Genomic DNA, 16,812 nt, shown 5'->3' on the forward strand with positions numbered 1-16,812 from the left:
ACATAGTCAAAGGCTTTAGCATAGTCAATGAAACAGAAGTAGATGTTTTTCTGAAATTCTCTTGCTTTTTCTGTGATCCAGTGGATGTTGATTTCTGGTTCCTCTGCCTATCCTAAATCCAGCTTGTACCTCTTGAAGTTCTCAGTTCACATACTGTTGAAGCCTAGCCTGGAGAATTTTGAGTATTACTTTGCTAGCATGTGAGATGAGTGCAATTGTGCCGTAGTTTGAACGCTGACATTGCCTTTCTTTGAAATTGGAATGAAAACTGACCTTTTCCAGTCTTGTGACCACTGCTGAGTTTTCCAAATTTGCTGGCATATTGAGTGCAGCACTTTAACAGCATCATCTTTGAGGATTTGAGATAGCTCAGCTGTAATTCCATCACCTCCACTAGCCTTGTTCGTAGTGATGCTTCCTAAGGCCCACTTGACTTTGCACTCCAAGATGTCTGACTCTACGTGAGTGATCACACCATCATGGTTATCTGGGTCATGACGATCTTTTTTGTATAGTTCTTCTGTGTGTTCTTGCCACCTCTTCTTAATAACTTCTGCTTCTGTTAGGTCCATACTGTTTCTGTCCTTTATTGTGCCCATCTTTACTTGAAACATTCCCTTAGTATCTCTAATTTTCCTGAAGAGATCTCTAGTCTTTCCCATTCTATTGTTTTCCTCTATTTCTTTGCATTGTTTGCTTAGGAAGTCTTTTTTTAATCCTCGCTCTTCTTTGGGACTCTGCATTCAGATGGGTATATCTTTCCTGTTTTCTTTTGCCTTTCGCTTCTCTTCTTTTCGCAGTTATTTGTGAGGCCTCCTCTGACAACCATTTTGCCTTTTTGCATTTCTTTTTCTTGGGGATGATTTTGATCACTGCCTCCTATACAGTGTTCCAAACCTCCATCCATAGTTCTTCAGGCACTTTGCCTATCAGATATAATCCCTTGAATCTATTTGTCACTTCCACTATATAATTGTAAGGGATTTGATGTAGGCCATACCTTAATGGCCTAGTGGTTTTCCCTACTTTCTTCAATTTAAGTCTGAATTTTGCAGTAAAAAGTTCATGATTACTTTATAACCATTAATTCTTATCACCTCCTGGTGGAGGAGACAGTGTAGATTTATATAATCCACTAGCAGGTAGGCAATCCTTTCACATTTGCCTGAACTATGAGCTTTGCTCTCTGGAAAGGTGTTTGTTAATGAAAGGAAGGCAAATTACGTTTTACATATCAAAAATGTCATTGTGCTTTTTAAAAGCTACTGCTATAGCCACCTGCTAGAGAGTCAAGTTCAAAACAGCTCTGTTTTCAGAATGGCTGGATGGCACATAACACATGATTTGAATATTCTTTAGCTCATTTGGAAGTTAAACTGAAGTTAAATTTTAATTGCAGTGTTTGTACTATTTTCCTTTAAACCTTAAGTGAAACTCTCCAGTTGGCCCTTGAGAAGTCAGTAGCAAGCTTCTGATTATCCCAGGCTTCTGTCTAATACTGTTACAAATATGGGTTAGTGACAACCCCCCAGAGTCTGGAGGTGATGGAAAAAAGCCCTGGAATGGGCCCAGGTCTGGGGTAGTTTGTGTTCCTGGTTTAAGCAATTCCATGACCTTGGGATAGCTGTTCAACACTTTAGCATCTAGCTTCCTCTATGGCTGCTGCTGCTAAGTCGCTTAGTCGTGTCCGACTCTGTGTGACCCCATAGATGGCAGCCCACCAGGCTCCCCCATCCCTGGGATTCTCCAGGCAAGAACACTGGAGCGGGTTGCCATTTCTTTCTCCAATGCATGAAAGTGAAAAGTGAAAGTGAAGTCGCTCAGTCGTGTCCGACTCTGTGCGACCCCATGGACTGTAGCCTACCGGGCTCCTCGGTCCATGGGATTTTCCAGGCAAGGGTACTGGACTGGGGTGCCATGGCCTTCTCCTCCTCTATGGCAAAAGGAACAAATCAAGGCTGCATCTTCCTCACCTGTCTCACAGAGCTATTGTGAAGACCCAAAGGAATGTGTGGAAGTACTCTGATAAGAAAATGCACTGTGTAAATGAATGGCAAAGCAGCATTTTGGAATGCATTGAAGTTTTTGGTGGGCAAGGCAAGGAGAACAAAGGTGATAATTCTCAGAACAGAGCTGTCTGAGACTCTGGCACACCATAGGTATTTAGTGCATGCTAAGTTATGTCTGACCCTTGGCAACCCTATGGACTGCAGCCTGCCAGGCTCCTATGTCCATGAGATTTTACAGGCAAGAATACTGGAGTGGATTGCCATTTCCTCCTCCAGGGGATCTTCCCAGTCCAGGGATCAAACCCACATCTCCCGTGTCTCCTGCATTGGCAGGTGGGTGGAGTCTTTACCACTGAGACACCTGGGATTTGAGTTGGTCCCAAACTAGTGACCACAGAGAAAGAGTAAGTGTTTCATGTGGCAGTGGGATCACCTTTACCCTTTCTGGTCCAAAATCACCAAGTGAAAAGGACTTCCTTCATCTGGCTGCACTCTTTACCTCTTTCAGGGCAACCACAGACCCAGTTTACACCTACCATATCCCTTCTACTCTTAATAGTGTCCAAATTCAAATGATAAATTATATAATCCCCTTTTTACTAGGTATTTGACCAGGTACTTATAGAATAAATTTGGAAGCTTGCATGTCATAGGATTTACAAGACTCTAAAGCCCAGTAGACACCTTTGTCCGGGGCCAGGAGCCAACTTTTTGCACTCATCTTTCCTCTGCTGGTTGATAACTAGTTATTACCAATCAATGGTTCATTCTTTTGTTTAGAAGTCTTCTTGCTCATGAAAATGGAGAAGGAGAGTTTGTTTTCTGAGAGCCTCTGCTCAGAGAACAGATATCTTAGCCATGTAATTTAATGAATAAGTGTGAATGAATTTAGGGCAGGCAAAATAATGACACCCCCACAGTCCCACCAATATGTCCACATCCTAATCCCTAGAACCTGTGACTAGGTTACTTACATGGCAAAAGGAATTTAGGTTGCAGGTGGAATTAAGATTGCTAATTGGCTGGCCTTAAAATAGAGACTTTATCTTGGATTATCTGGGTAGATCTAAATGTAATGGCAAGATAACAAAAAAATGGAAGTGGAATGCAGAAGAGATCAGAGTGATATGGTTTGAGGACTTGTCTTGCCATGACTAGCTTGGAAGATAGAGGAAGGGGGCCATGTGCCAAGGAATGCAGGAGGTCTTTAGAAGCTAGAAAAGGTAAGGAAAGGGATCATCCCCTGAGGCCTCCAGCAGGGGATGGAAGGGCCTTCAGCCTAGTGAAACTCATGTTGGACTTCTGTTAACTGTAAGATAATACATTTGTGGTGTTTTGAGCCACTAAGTATGCAGTTTAATAAAAATACTGAAAATTCCTAAGAGAAAGCTAGTAATAATGGGGAAAAATAATAGAAAACTGAAAGAGTGCTCATCAGTCAACAGTTATCTGTTGGATTACTTGTCGTGTGTCCAGTACTATATTAATGCTGTGAGGAAATAGAATACACAGGCTTGCCCTCAAGGGTCACACTAACACTAGTACATAAAGAACATTTAGAGAATAATTAATGAGAGTGCTAATTAAATGCTAAATGTACTGGGAAAAAGAATTTGAAAAAAGAGATTGCAGGACAGGGTATATGAGCAAGGTGGGTAATACATAAGAATGATGAATAAATGGGAAACTCTTGGGGTTTCTATCTGATAATAATCTCAGATTCCTAAGGAACTGTTTAATCAATGGATTTTGGTTGCTGCGTAATGAGAGTCTACATGGCCCACTGAATAAACACTGCATTTCCTCTAGGCATGGTCTTGGGCCCTTTTCTCTTTCTGCTCTCCATTGTCTGCTCAGATGTTCTTATCTGTATAACATATGCATGCCAGAGTGGGTGAATGTCTAGGGCTCCCGTGGTGGGTCAGATGGTAAAGAGTAGGTGAATGGTGACTCCCAAACATGTGAGGATATGTTCACATCTTTGTCCCCTGGAACTTATGTATATGGCCTTATTTGGAAAAGGGCCTTCATGGATGTAATTACATTATGGACCTTGAGATGAGACCATCCTGGATTCTATAGATGGTCCCTAAATAAGGTGACAAGTGTTCTATAAAAGACAAAGAGATACACTCATGCAGGTGAGAAGACACACAGAAGAGGAAAAGGCAATATGAAGACAGAGCACAGACTGGAGCTCTGCGGCCACAAGCCAAGGAATGCCAAGGATTGCTGGTAGCTGTCAGAGGCTGCAAGAGGCAAGGAAGGATTCTTCCAAGAGCCTTCAAAGGGAACATGGCCCTGAGGACACCTTGACGTTGGACTTCTAGCCTCAAAAACTGTAGAAAACAAACTTCTGTTGTTTTTAAGCACCAAGTTTGTGGTAATTTGTTGTGGCAGCCCCAGGAAACTAGTACATGTGGCTTAGTGGCCAACCCCATATTGATATAGAGTCTCTCTGGCCCTGAGAGCCCCAGACCTGTTTACCTGAGTGCCTACCTGACATTTCTGGATGTTTTAAAGTCACTTGAAATCTATAATGTCCAAAACTCCTCCCTGTCCCCAAGTTTGCTCCTATTCCAGTTTCCCCTAGGACACTAAATGACACCATCATCCATTCAGTTGAAACATCAGAAGCTTAGGAGTCAGTCTTGACAGATCTCTGTGCTACATCTTGAATGTCCAATGAGCAAGTCCTATTGGTTTCACTGTTAAAATATTTCTCAAATATTTACTTCCCCATCATTTCCACCATCATCACCTTTGTCCCTGCTCTGATCATCTCTCATCTGAACTATTGCAACTCTCTCTTAGGTCATCCCCCCCACCCCATAAGGATGGGTCCTGGCTGTCCCCAGTCTCTCTTCTACCCTGAAGCCATTGTACTATTTTCAAAATGCAGCTTTGATTATGTTAGCCCCTACTTAGAATCCTCCAGGGATTCTCACTGTGCTTATGATAAATACAAAATGAGCATGGAAGAAGCGGGGCAAGGTTGAGCCCCAGCCTGCACCAGACTTGTCTTTGAGGGCTCCTCTTCAGTCAGCCTGGCCTGTTCTATGTTTGCTCCTGCCCCAGAACCCTTGCACTTGCTGATCTCCTTGATAAGAATGTTCTTTCCTTCCTTGTCTAGATTACTCTGACATATGCTTCTGATTCCAGTGGTTTTTCCTCAGGGGAGTTATCCTTGATATTCCAAACCAGGAAGAAGTCCTTTAACTTTCAGACTTTCATAGCGTTCTGTATCTCTCCTCGTAGCTCTTATCCATGTTGCAATTTTACAGTTTTGTTATTATTTTATTAATGGATGTCCTCCCTTACTAGACTATATGCTCCACTGAGAACAGGAGAATCATGTCCCAAAGCCTACACCATACATAATAGGTGCTCAATAAATATTTTAGTATGAGTTAAGAAATAAAATAAGTATTGCATAATTTTACCATTATTTCAAGAAAGCTCTTCTGTCATATGCATTGCCGTTTGAGCATCATAGTGAAGGCAGCTAAAAATGTGGTCATCAGGCACACATGGGAAGAGAAAAGGTACCCCTCCTCCCCACCTTTTTTAAAAAACCATTCAGGTACTCACCAGCATCATTTGTCTCCTAACTTCCTTAAATATTGCAAACTGTCTCTTAGACCTGGTTTTGGAGGAATAAGTGTGTGAAGTCTATTTTCAGGAAGCATATGAGTCAGTTAAGCTTTTATTTCCCAAGTGCTGTACCAACTTGTTGTGATTTCAGTAGATGCAACAGGTGCCCATATTTTTTGCTTTTATGACAATATTGTATCCCTATCCTCAGGAGTCCCCAGCCTGAATGCCCTTCATTGAAATGATGCCAGGCAGGGAAGAGCTTATCCACAGCAGTCTGCTTGTGTGGAGAACAGTAAAACTATCAGCAGTCCTACACACCCCCCACCCCACCACCCCAAATCCAAAATCTCAGAAACAAAGAGCAAAAAAACTCTACTTTTCATATTAATAGAAGCAAAGACAAAAACATTACACTTTGGCTTATGAAGAGAGGGCTTTTTTTTTTTTTTAAGGAAAAAGAGACTGATTTTCAAAACTCAATCCACGGTAGCTGTGAAATTAGCATGGAAAAAATTGATCGTTGTCTGAAAATAAGACACAAACCCCTTAAATGTGCTTTGCTTCTCTTCTAATTCTCTAGGGACCTTTCCCCATGTTGGGGGAAGGTTCTGAAGAGTACTTTAATTAACTTGTATCAAAGAGACCGAATATAATAAAGAACTGTGGTAAAGATTTCTTTAATTAGTGAATTTTATCAGGTCTTTCCCAGTGTCCATCAGGAAAGTAGTTGGTGGGCTGCCTGGGTCCTTGGTGGTATATTCAGTCAATAAGCTATTCATGACTCCAGCAAGTAGCTAGGTTTTTAAACCAGTGGGAATTTGGTGGACAATTTCCCTTTGCTGCCTTTAGCTGCATGGCTAGAATCTATAAACGGTTCTCTTTTGGAGAAACAAAGTGCTGAGTTGAGCGAGCAGCCAGCAGGGTCTGCAGCAGACACACTAATTGCCCTGTTGAAGTGTGGGCACAAATTTACTCTTACTTGTAACTAAAGAGAGGTTGTAGTGTTGGATTTGGCGAGGGTGAGGGGAAGAGCAAAATAGCATCACGTGTGATGTGTACAGTGTTAATACAAAGTCCTTTATTTTTCCCCTGGTGTAATTTTGAAGTCACATACATTTCATTGTCTTTCCAGAATGGCAATAAAGCCTACAGAGAGAAGTCTCTCCTTCAGTAAATCAAAAGTTAGCAGACAAAAGGTCAAAATACCCAAAGCCACAAGAACATTAACACTTTGGATATAAAGATTCCTTTTAAGAAACAAATGCTTGCCCTCACTTTGGAGAAAGCAGACGCCTTATCTTTGTGAGTTTACAAAATGGAGCCAAACTGTACCCGTAGTCACTTTAACTAAACCAAGGCCTGGATCTTTTAGCAGCCCACAGTCATTAAAGCTCTCAGAAAGCCTCCCAGGAGCCGATGTGCTTGCTTAAGTATATGCTGTAAAAGGTCCCAGAGATTTACAAGGACTGCTCCACGCTAAACCAGGCACCATCTGATAAACAAGCAATTTTGGCTGCAGGCTAAATGATGCTCTTTGAGGCTTTGATTTACAATGCTGGAGATGATATATTTGTAGTTCAGGGATAGGTTCTGCTAGGGGCTTGCTGTGATTACTCACCCATGAGCAGAATTCAGGGCTCAAGTCTTCAACTTGGAGGTCAGAAAATTGCCAGTGGAATGAAAGAGGGTTGATAAGGTTTACTGAGATGCTAAATAGATATCAAAGGAAAAACTTATTAAGCCAGTGGTTTTGAACACTTCTTAAGCTTTCTAGGGACCACAACTTTTGTTAGTTTGCTTAAGTCCCAAAGATATGAAAATAATCTGAAGAGTTTATCTGAACTGATTTTACTTTTATTGCATTTTAAAAGCAAATATAGGTTTTACTTATTGATGACATTTAAAAATAAGAAAAAATGTCCAATTGAGCATTTATGTAATTGCTTGAAAACTAAGAAATTTAAAGGCAACTTTGAAACAAATCACATCACCTCAGAGAACACTGAAGAACAGATTTAGAGTCCTCAACCTTGAGAATGCTTTTAATGTTCCTGGTTCCAAGAAATGATTTGGCAAACTCCTTTGCCCAGAAGTTTTGTATTTACTAAATAGTTTGTGTCTGCTAATATTGATGCTATACTAGTACAAAGATAAGTAAAATATGGACTCTCTGCTTTAGAAGTTTATGGTCCGGTTCAGTTCAGTTCAGTTAAGTTGCTCAGTCATAACCGTCTCTTAGCGACCCCATGGACTGTAGCACGCCAGGCCTCCCTGTCCATCATCAACTCTTGGAGTTTACTCAAACTCATGTACACTGAGTCGGTGATGCCATCCAACCATCTCATCCTCTGACATCCCCTTCTCCTCCCACTTTCAATCTTTCCCAGCATCAGGGTCTTTTCCAGTGAGTCAGTTCTTTGCATCAGGTGGCCAAAGTATTGGAGTTTCAGCTTCAGCATTAGTCCTTCCAATGAATATTCAGGACTGATTTCCTTTAGGATCGACTGCTTGGATCTCCTTGTAGTCCAAGGAGATCTGATGGTCCAGTAGAGAAAATCAAAGATAATTTCAGTAAAATGAGAGAAGTGTTTAGAGGGAGTGCTGTAGGATGCTGAGGGAAAATGGAAGAAAGGAACCAACCTGTTGGAACTAAAGGGAATTTAACAGAGTGGGAGCAGCCTCCCCAGTACCCTCTTTTCTGTCCATAACTGGCCAGGTAGCCAAGCACACAGAGAGAGTAGATGGAAGGTGATGTTTCCAGCACCACTGGTATTCTCACCTGTGGCATATTCAGAGCCGTGTTCCTTTACTGAGAAAACTTCATCCTCCTGGGGTTTTGGTTCAGGCAACAGAAGGCAGATTCAGAAACTGCAGACACAGCTTACTAGTAAAGAAATCAGTGGCTAATTAGACGTAAGGCAGTCGGTACAGACCCAAGGTCAGGGCTGGGTCTAGGCTAGGATGTCAGCACCAACCTTGGCTTTTTGACCCACCCTATCTTCTGATGATGCAGGGAACAGACCCTCCCTCCTGTCTCAGGAAAAGACCTGATGAAGTTATGCAGATTGCGGCATGTCTGCTAGATGCTCAGAATGGTATATTTCCTTCCCACAGGCCTTTGATGATGCAGGAGAGTATATGGAACTGTCTTTTGTGGAGATTAGAAATAAGGGAAGTAGTTCTCTCTTTTTGCCAATCAACTTTCACCATGCACTATTTCCTTATAGATGACACAGTCCTGGTTGGGCTTCAAGGTTAGTAGTAATAACTTTTATTGAGTGCTTGCTATGTGCCAGGCACTATTCAAAGTGAGATACACACACACACACACACACATGTGTCTTCACAACAACTCTCATGAGAGTAGGTACTTTGTAATCTGTATTTTACATATGAAGAGACTTTTAAGCTTGCTCATGGTCATATGGCTGATGAGGCATACTCAGATGCCACCTAAGACAGCTCATTTTGCAGAGAAGGACCTCTAGGTGGGAAATTCAGGGCACCACCGCCCTGACTTCCCACCAGTTGAATTCTTTAGATTGGTGTTTCAAGTCAGCACCCAGAAATCTTTTCTTTTTAGCCATCCCTCACCCTGATCATCATGTTGCTTCTCTAGGCCTCAGTTTCACAATTTAGATAACATTGCCCTCCTCCTTCTCCCTCTAAAATATTTGGAACATCAGCTATATAATACCTGTAAAACACTTAAGATTATGCAAATGGAGGATATTACAGAGACACAAGGTGATGGTATTTTATAGCAGCCCATTAAGATGTATCATTGTAAAGATAGCGGGTTACATTAAGTTGCATCTTTTTGCTAGGTCCTTTCCTGAATTTTAGCATGGAATTGCATATGCTTTAAAAATCTACCCCAGCTAATTGTCCTTACGAACACAGAGCTCTGCACAAGCTTGACTGGATCTCATAAATTCCCCTGGCCAAAATATTTTTCAAGTATTACAATGTAATTCACTTTATCATGTCCAGTCTCAGCCTAATAATGCACAACTCCCAGGAGCCAAGTATATTTCATGAAGCTTACAATTACTTTTATAAAAGTTGCTGTAAAGTATAATGATTTTTAATAGCATCAATGATACCATTGTATATATCGGTTTCAGTTTTGAAGTAGACTTAAGTTCAAAGACCCAAGGGGACCATTCTCCTCTCGATGCACTTGTGTTACTCCCATTAATGCTAATGGGACAGACAAATGCTGCTCTGGAGGAGAATATATCTGCCCTTAGGAAGGTAACAGGTTTTAATTAGTAATGCTTTGAATCACACAAAAGCAGTTTGCCCTCTGTAAACAGCAAGTGTTCTCGGAGATGAGAGTAGAGATCACAGCCTGAGTTACTCATATGGAATCTTCAAATCTGAGCTTTGTAAATGGTGGAGACATAAGGCTTTCGTCAACTGAGAATGAGAGAACAAGCCTTGCTTTGGGGAGCTTTGTTGAAATAAAATCACAGAACGAAAGCAGTATTTATTAAATTTCTGAGAGTCTGAGTGCCAAGTAAATCTCATAGTGGGGTTATTACAATGACTGTCTTTGAAAGGGAAGCTCCGTTAACTCTCAAGATACCCTGGAAGTGAAGGTCTGATGGAGTAGGGTCCTTTGTTTGATCACAAGCTTAAACATAAAAGCGAAAAGTCCAGTGTGGCTTCCTCGGTCAGAAGGCCCTGTGGTGGTGTAGTGCTAGAGCGTGGGCGACAAAGCAGTTCTTGGAAAGTGGATCTTAGGCCAAAAGGATAGACATGGACGGAGGCCTGGTAGCAGAAAGGGGCAGGCGCTTTGGCACGTTGGCCATTCCACATCTATCATTGGGATGGCATCTCCAATATAAGCTTCAGAGCGAGGAGGCTGGAAGGCCAATGTTTGCCTTCTATGGGCGTGCTCTAACTTACTTTTAAAAAACCTGTATATTTTTAAAAATTTTAAAGATTGAAATATATTTGATATATGACATTGTATCATACTAAGATACAACATGCTGATTTGAAACATTTTTACATTATGATTGCCATTATAGCAATAATTAGCACCTCTATTATATGATTTAATTATTTTTTAGTGGTTGCAATAATAGAGATCTGAAAAAATAAATAAAAACACAATTAATGAAAGAAAACAAAACCTATTTGTGGAATAAAGTTTTTTGGGGTGACTGTTTACCCTAGATAATATACCACGGGTAGAACATTTAAAATAGAATATGTTCAACACCGGACTTTTAAAAATAAATATGTCACAAAGTGAGATGATTTATATTCATTATCTAGTTTGGATTTCATAAGCCTGCACCCAAATGATCATAGATTTTGTGTTAACAATTAGTGGATCAGTCTGTTTTTACCTCTAAACAAGTAGACTGGGCTAGGATAACTATTATACAGAAGTAGGCGTGTGTTTTTCCTCTTTGGTTTAAGATTTTTTTTTTTTTAAGATATTGGGAGGTTAACAAAAAACAGTATTCATTGTACTTGACTATAATGACTGGAATAAGAAACTTAGTGTTGGAAAGACTCACTTAATATTTGGAGGAAACTCTGATTGGAATAACATTCTTCCATTCTTCTGGTTATAACTGTGCTTTTTTTTCCATATAAATATTTGGGGAATTCTTTGCTTTAGAAAGACTGAAGAAATTCAGCAGTTATAGGAGAAGACACTTTCTGCTGTTTCACAAAGAAAAATATAAATATGCAAGATAAGCAGAGGTTTTCTATTTGTTCCTGTTTCTCTGTCTTACTTCCCCTCCTGTGACACTGAAAAAAAAATCCCATTTATATAAGTATTAAACTCATAGTAGAAGAAATGTCATAGGCACATTCTTAAGCTCATGAATTCATTATCACACATATTCAGGCTGGCGATGTGAGATGTAATGTCCTTTTCTCTGAGGTGGCCCCCAAAGATACGCTCCACTGTCAGGATGATTTCATTTAGACCCAATTTCCCCAGATTGTGGAGTGTTGCAGATGACTACCTCTGTTCTCTCCACATTTCCCTTCCTGACTGACTAGAGACTGTAAATGTTATTAACTTTGAAGTGTCTATTTGTGTCTCTCTACAGACTGTCACCCTCGCCCCCCACCATCCAGCAAAGGTTGGGATTTTAAGTTTGCACATTGGAAACAGCCTGTTAAAGTCTTTTCAAGCTTGGAGCAACAGTCCCACTACACAACACATCAGGAGGGGCTGAATGTGAACACCAGCCTTCTTTCTGCCCAAACAGTAGCAAACTTCTCAAACTTCCTGGCTGTATTTCAGTACAGTCGTATCATTTACACAACCTTTGATTTTTTTTTTCTCTCACTATTTTATTATCTTAAAGTTTGATGGTTTTCTACCCCAAATATTCTTCAGCAGCAGCATAAAAAATTCTCAGAGAAACTTGGGGACACACCCTATGAAAACACTCTGGATTTACAGAATTACAGAATTCATTTGGGAAGTGTGGAAGCGGGCTTGATTTTAGATATTAAAGTGAATTCAAATGCCTTGTGATTTCTTCACCTAAATACTGGACACTTCATGACTGTAGTCTCCAATGATTCTAACCATAACCACTGCTGACTGTGGCAGCACATGGAACTACCTTGGCTCCCTTGGATCCAGAAATGGAAACCAGAGAACAATGAAACTATCCTACCAGCCTCTGGACTGTTATTACATCAGAATAAATAAACTTCTAGTTTAAGTGATTCCAACTTGGGGGATTCTCATAATAGCACAATAACTAATGCAATTCATAAGAAAACTGAGTAGAGAAAAATCACCCTATGGATTGTGCCCAGTGTTTGAATGAAGGCAGGAGGGGTATGCCTACAAGGCCCTGGGGCTGGGGCGGGGGACCAGGACTGCAGACCAAATCACTAAGGGTGTGTGGTCTTATAAATTGAGAAGCTTGGTTTTCACTGACTTTGGGTTTGGAAATTGGGCTGTTGGGAGTTGCTCTTCCAAACCTGTCGTTGATGGTAGGTTGTACATTGTGATGTGACACTTCATGTGTTGGCCCCGTCTTCTCAACTAGATTGTTGATTCTCTGAGGGCAGGTTGTGTGTGTGCAACTTTGATATCACTAACAGTGCCAAGCTTGTATTTCCCTTTTAGTAGGAGCTCAGTAAGTAATGGTTTCTTGATTCACTTAAGTGGATGATACGCACATTAGAGCAAGAATTAAAGAATTATAAATAGCCAAGCATAATGAATGTGTTTCTCACCTGTAGAACTGAAAAGAAACAACTTGCAAAATCCTCCGCTTCAGCCTTAATTTTATAGGTGAAGTGAAAGTCATTCAGTTGTGTCTGACTCTTTGCGACCCCGTGGATTGTATAGTCCATGGAATTCTCCAGGCCAGAATACTAGAGTGGGTAGCCTTTCCCTTCTCCAGGGGATCTTCCCAACTCAGGGATTGAACCCAGGTCTCCTGCATTGCAGATGAAGTCTTTACCAGCTGAGCTACAAGGGAAGCCCAAGAATACTGGAGTGGGCAGCCTATCCTTCTCCAGGGGATTTTCCCAACCTAGGAATCGAACCAGGTTCTCCTGCATTGCAGGTAGATTTTTTACCAACTGAGCTATGAAGGAAGCCCAATTTTATGGGCAAGGAAACTGAAATCTACGGAGGTGAAGTGACTCACCTAAGGTCAGGTAGTTAGCAACAAACCTATTTGGGGTTTGTTAACCTAACCCAAACCCTCTGTCTTTTAAGAATCAAGTTTACTCTAGCTGTGGCTCCAATCAGAAGCTGTTCATGAGATTAGCTAGCAGATGAGACTAGCCTCTTCTGTCCTTCACTTTTAAATGGTCATATTTATAATAAAATATATTTAAAGGGAAATTCTTTTTAATTTTTAAGGAGGAGAAAGTGATTTTTTCAGAGTAGTTGTAATTTGACTACAGGATTTTTGGGGAAGATACATTTTTATTCCTCTGGAAAAGGTACTTGTTAATGGGTTTTTACTTGTTTTTACTTAACTGGATGCTTTGGAAGAAAATCTAGGACTGTAAGAAGTATCCTTAAAGCAAAAGGGACTCCTGTAACTCTTATACTACAGTTGTTATTCAGTTGTGTCCGACTCTGGGTTCTCATAGACTGCAGCATGCCAGGCTCCTCTGTCCTCCACTATCTCCTGAAGTTTACTCAGATTCGTGTCCATTGAGTTGGTGATGCCCTCTAACTATCTCATCCTCTGCTTCCCCCTTCTCCTTTTGCCTTCACTCTTTCCCAGCATTAGGGTCTTTTCCAATGAGTCGATGCTTTGCCTCACGTGACCAAAGCATTGTAGTTTTAGCTTCAGCAACAGTCCTTCCAATGAATATTCAGGGTTGATTTTCTTTAGGATTAACTGGTTTGATCTTCCTGCAGCTCATAGGACTTGCAAGAGTCTTCTCCGGCACCACTATTTGAAACCATCAGTTATTCAGTGTTCAGCTTCATTTATGGTCTAACTCTCACATCTATACCTGACTGCTGGAAAAACCATAGCTTTGATTATATAGACCTTTGTCAGCAAAGTGACCAGGATGCCTGGGTTAGAGGATGTAAAGGATTTGGGAACTTTTGGGAGGGAGTGTCAGATGAACCCATAATAAAAATATTCAAGATAGAGTTCAGTAATAGACTAGTGATAGAGGTCCAGATAGTATCACTTCAAACTCTTGGGAGTTCTAGATGATATCATGTGCAACCATAATGAAAGGCTCCCACATAATGTAAAGCTCATAATTTAGAACTCAGTATTTCACAATGCACCCTGCTATCTCTTTAGTGGGCTTTGTGTTCTGGAAAGTATCACAGTGCATTAAGGAAACAATGAACTGTTACTTGGATGAATTACCTCTGAAAGTCTCTTCAAAAATCCCCACTAGGCCTTTATTTCTCAGAGACTAACTTAGCTCGTATCAATACTTATATGGATCCCAAAGCTTGATAGTGAAGCATGTGGTTTGCAGTTTTAAAAAATTAAACATGGATGCCTCCTGGAAAATGAGTAGATGGGGTAGGGATAGAGGGGTAGTGCTAAGGAGAGATAATCAGTGGGTACACAAAACCTTAAACTTCATCCACTTGGTAAGGAAAAGTGTATTCTGTCAGTCAAAGTTTCAAGAAAATTAAGTATGCTTTGACAATGGTTTTTACAGATATAAGCATGTCTAAATGAAATCTAATTATGTAAATGGTAAAGTGTTTTCTAATTTTCTTTCTCATTCCATCAGTAAACTTTGGTCTAGTTTTTATTGCTTTTGGCCAAAGGCCATTACAAGACTTACTAAGCACTGAGGTTCAGTATGATCTTCAGAATAAATTAATTTACAATTAAAAAAATATGGTTATATAGTATATTTCAGTGACTAAACTAGGTAATAGGTTAAACAGGGTACAGGTTTTGATTTTCACTAGCTGGCTTATCCCTAAGATGGGCCAGACGTCCTAGCAAACACGGGTTAACAAAGACTCAGGAGCTCCCAGTGGCAGAGAGATCGCTTACAGCAGAGAGGGAGATTTGCTTTTCTTTCTTTTCCTGTGGACTGATCCCGTCCTGGCTGCCAGTGTATGTCAGCAAGTTCACAGGCTTTAATTCATTGTAAGCCCCAAGTTATTGCACACCAGCACACTTCCAAGAAAAGAGATGTCACAGAAATCCATGTTACATAACAGGACACCAGGACTAATCAAATCTTGTTACAGCGGTACTATCCCATAGTAATTAGATTGATCCTATCAAGACTCTTGGCACTGTAGTGACATTTCCTGTATTATTTTATTCTGTAGGACATCCTTCTTCACAAAGGTTTATCTTAGGCTCTCTGTGAGATATAGAGATCTGGCAGAAAGGACCAAGGCTGAAATGTCATTTTGGACCTTCTAAACACTTGCTTTTTTTTCCTTAAGAGTGAAATCAGCATAATGGTGTTATTATAGTGTCATTACAGCTGAGGACTACTGACTCTCAGGGTTACGTCATGGTACTCCAAGCCCAGGAGTAGCTCAGAGGACCCAGATATATGGGCGTGAATCAGGAAAGAATTTGAGGTTTTAGTACCCTAAGAAGAAGGTCATGTTGGAGATATCTCAGTTGCCTTTTCAGGATGAATCCCAGTTAATAGATTCTGGATGGCTGGGAGTTCAGTGATATGTCTTGTTATCCAACTCCTTCTTTCATTCTTAAGAGGTCTAATCAGCCTCCTCAAAGCTTAGTATCCTAATACAGCTGCAGTTTTATTATGCTCATGGATTCTGTGGGTTGGAAATTCAGAAAGGGCAAAGGGCTCTTCTTTGTTTCACCGTTTTTGAAATGTCTCAGTCATCTAGAGGTGTCTTAAGTGGCTGAGGCTGGATTAGCTGGGGTTGGGGATCTACTTCCAAGGTGGCTTCTTCACTCACATGTCTTGACACCTGGTTGGGATGGGTTGAAGGATCCATCATCAGCTTGGACTGTTGACTTGAATATCTATTAGTGGCCTCTCCAGTACGGCTGTCTGAGGGTAATTGGATTTCTAACGTGGAGGCTTGGGCTCCATGATAAATCATCTAGCAAACAATATGGAAGCTGCATCGTCTTTTATGACCTAGCCTCTGAGATCACTAGCAACATTTCTGGGATTCTTTATAAATCAAAGCAGACACATGCCTTCCAGACACACATCCAAGCTCCTGACAGGAGGAATGTCATAATTTGCAGCCATGTTTTAAAATTTCCATATGAGGTTCCAGGTGGTCAGGGAAATCTCCAGGCGCCTTTGGTGGCTGTGGATAGAGCAACCTGTTCAAGAACTAATCTGTTTCTTTTCTAATCCCACCTTAAGGTAGGGGACTGTCCTTGTGTACGGTAAAGCCTGAGTTATTGAAACTCAGAATAGTTTCAATAAGTCAGACAACCCAGAAAGTGACTCAGATAAAACAGAAGTTTATTTTTCTCCGTATAACAGTCCAGATGTAAGTAGTGAGAGCCAGGGTAGTTAGGTAGCTCTGATCCATAAGGTTATTTGGAGATTCAGATTCCTTGCATATGGTTGTTTCATCATTCCTCAGGGTGTTGTCCTCTTACATGTTGTCAAGTGCGGCTTATTGTCGCCAGGTTTGCACACTAGCACATGGGAAGGGACAAGAGAAAGTGGAAGGTAAACAACTTCCTTTTAAGAAAGTGACAAAGACGTTGAGCCCATTATAGCACAAGGAACTCTACTCAGT

The sequence above is a fragment of the Bos taurus genome, chromosome 2 (genome assembly GCF_002263795.3).
Source record: "Bos taurus isolate L1 Dominette 01449 registration number 42190680 breed Hereford chromosome 2, ARS-UCD2.0, whole genome shotgun sequence".
NCBI classification, from domain to species: domain Eukaryota; kingdom Metazoa; phylum Chordata; class Mammalia; order Artiodactyla; family Bovidae; genus Bos; species Bos taurus.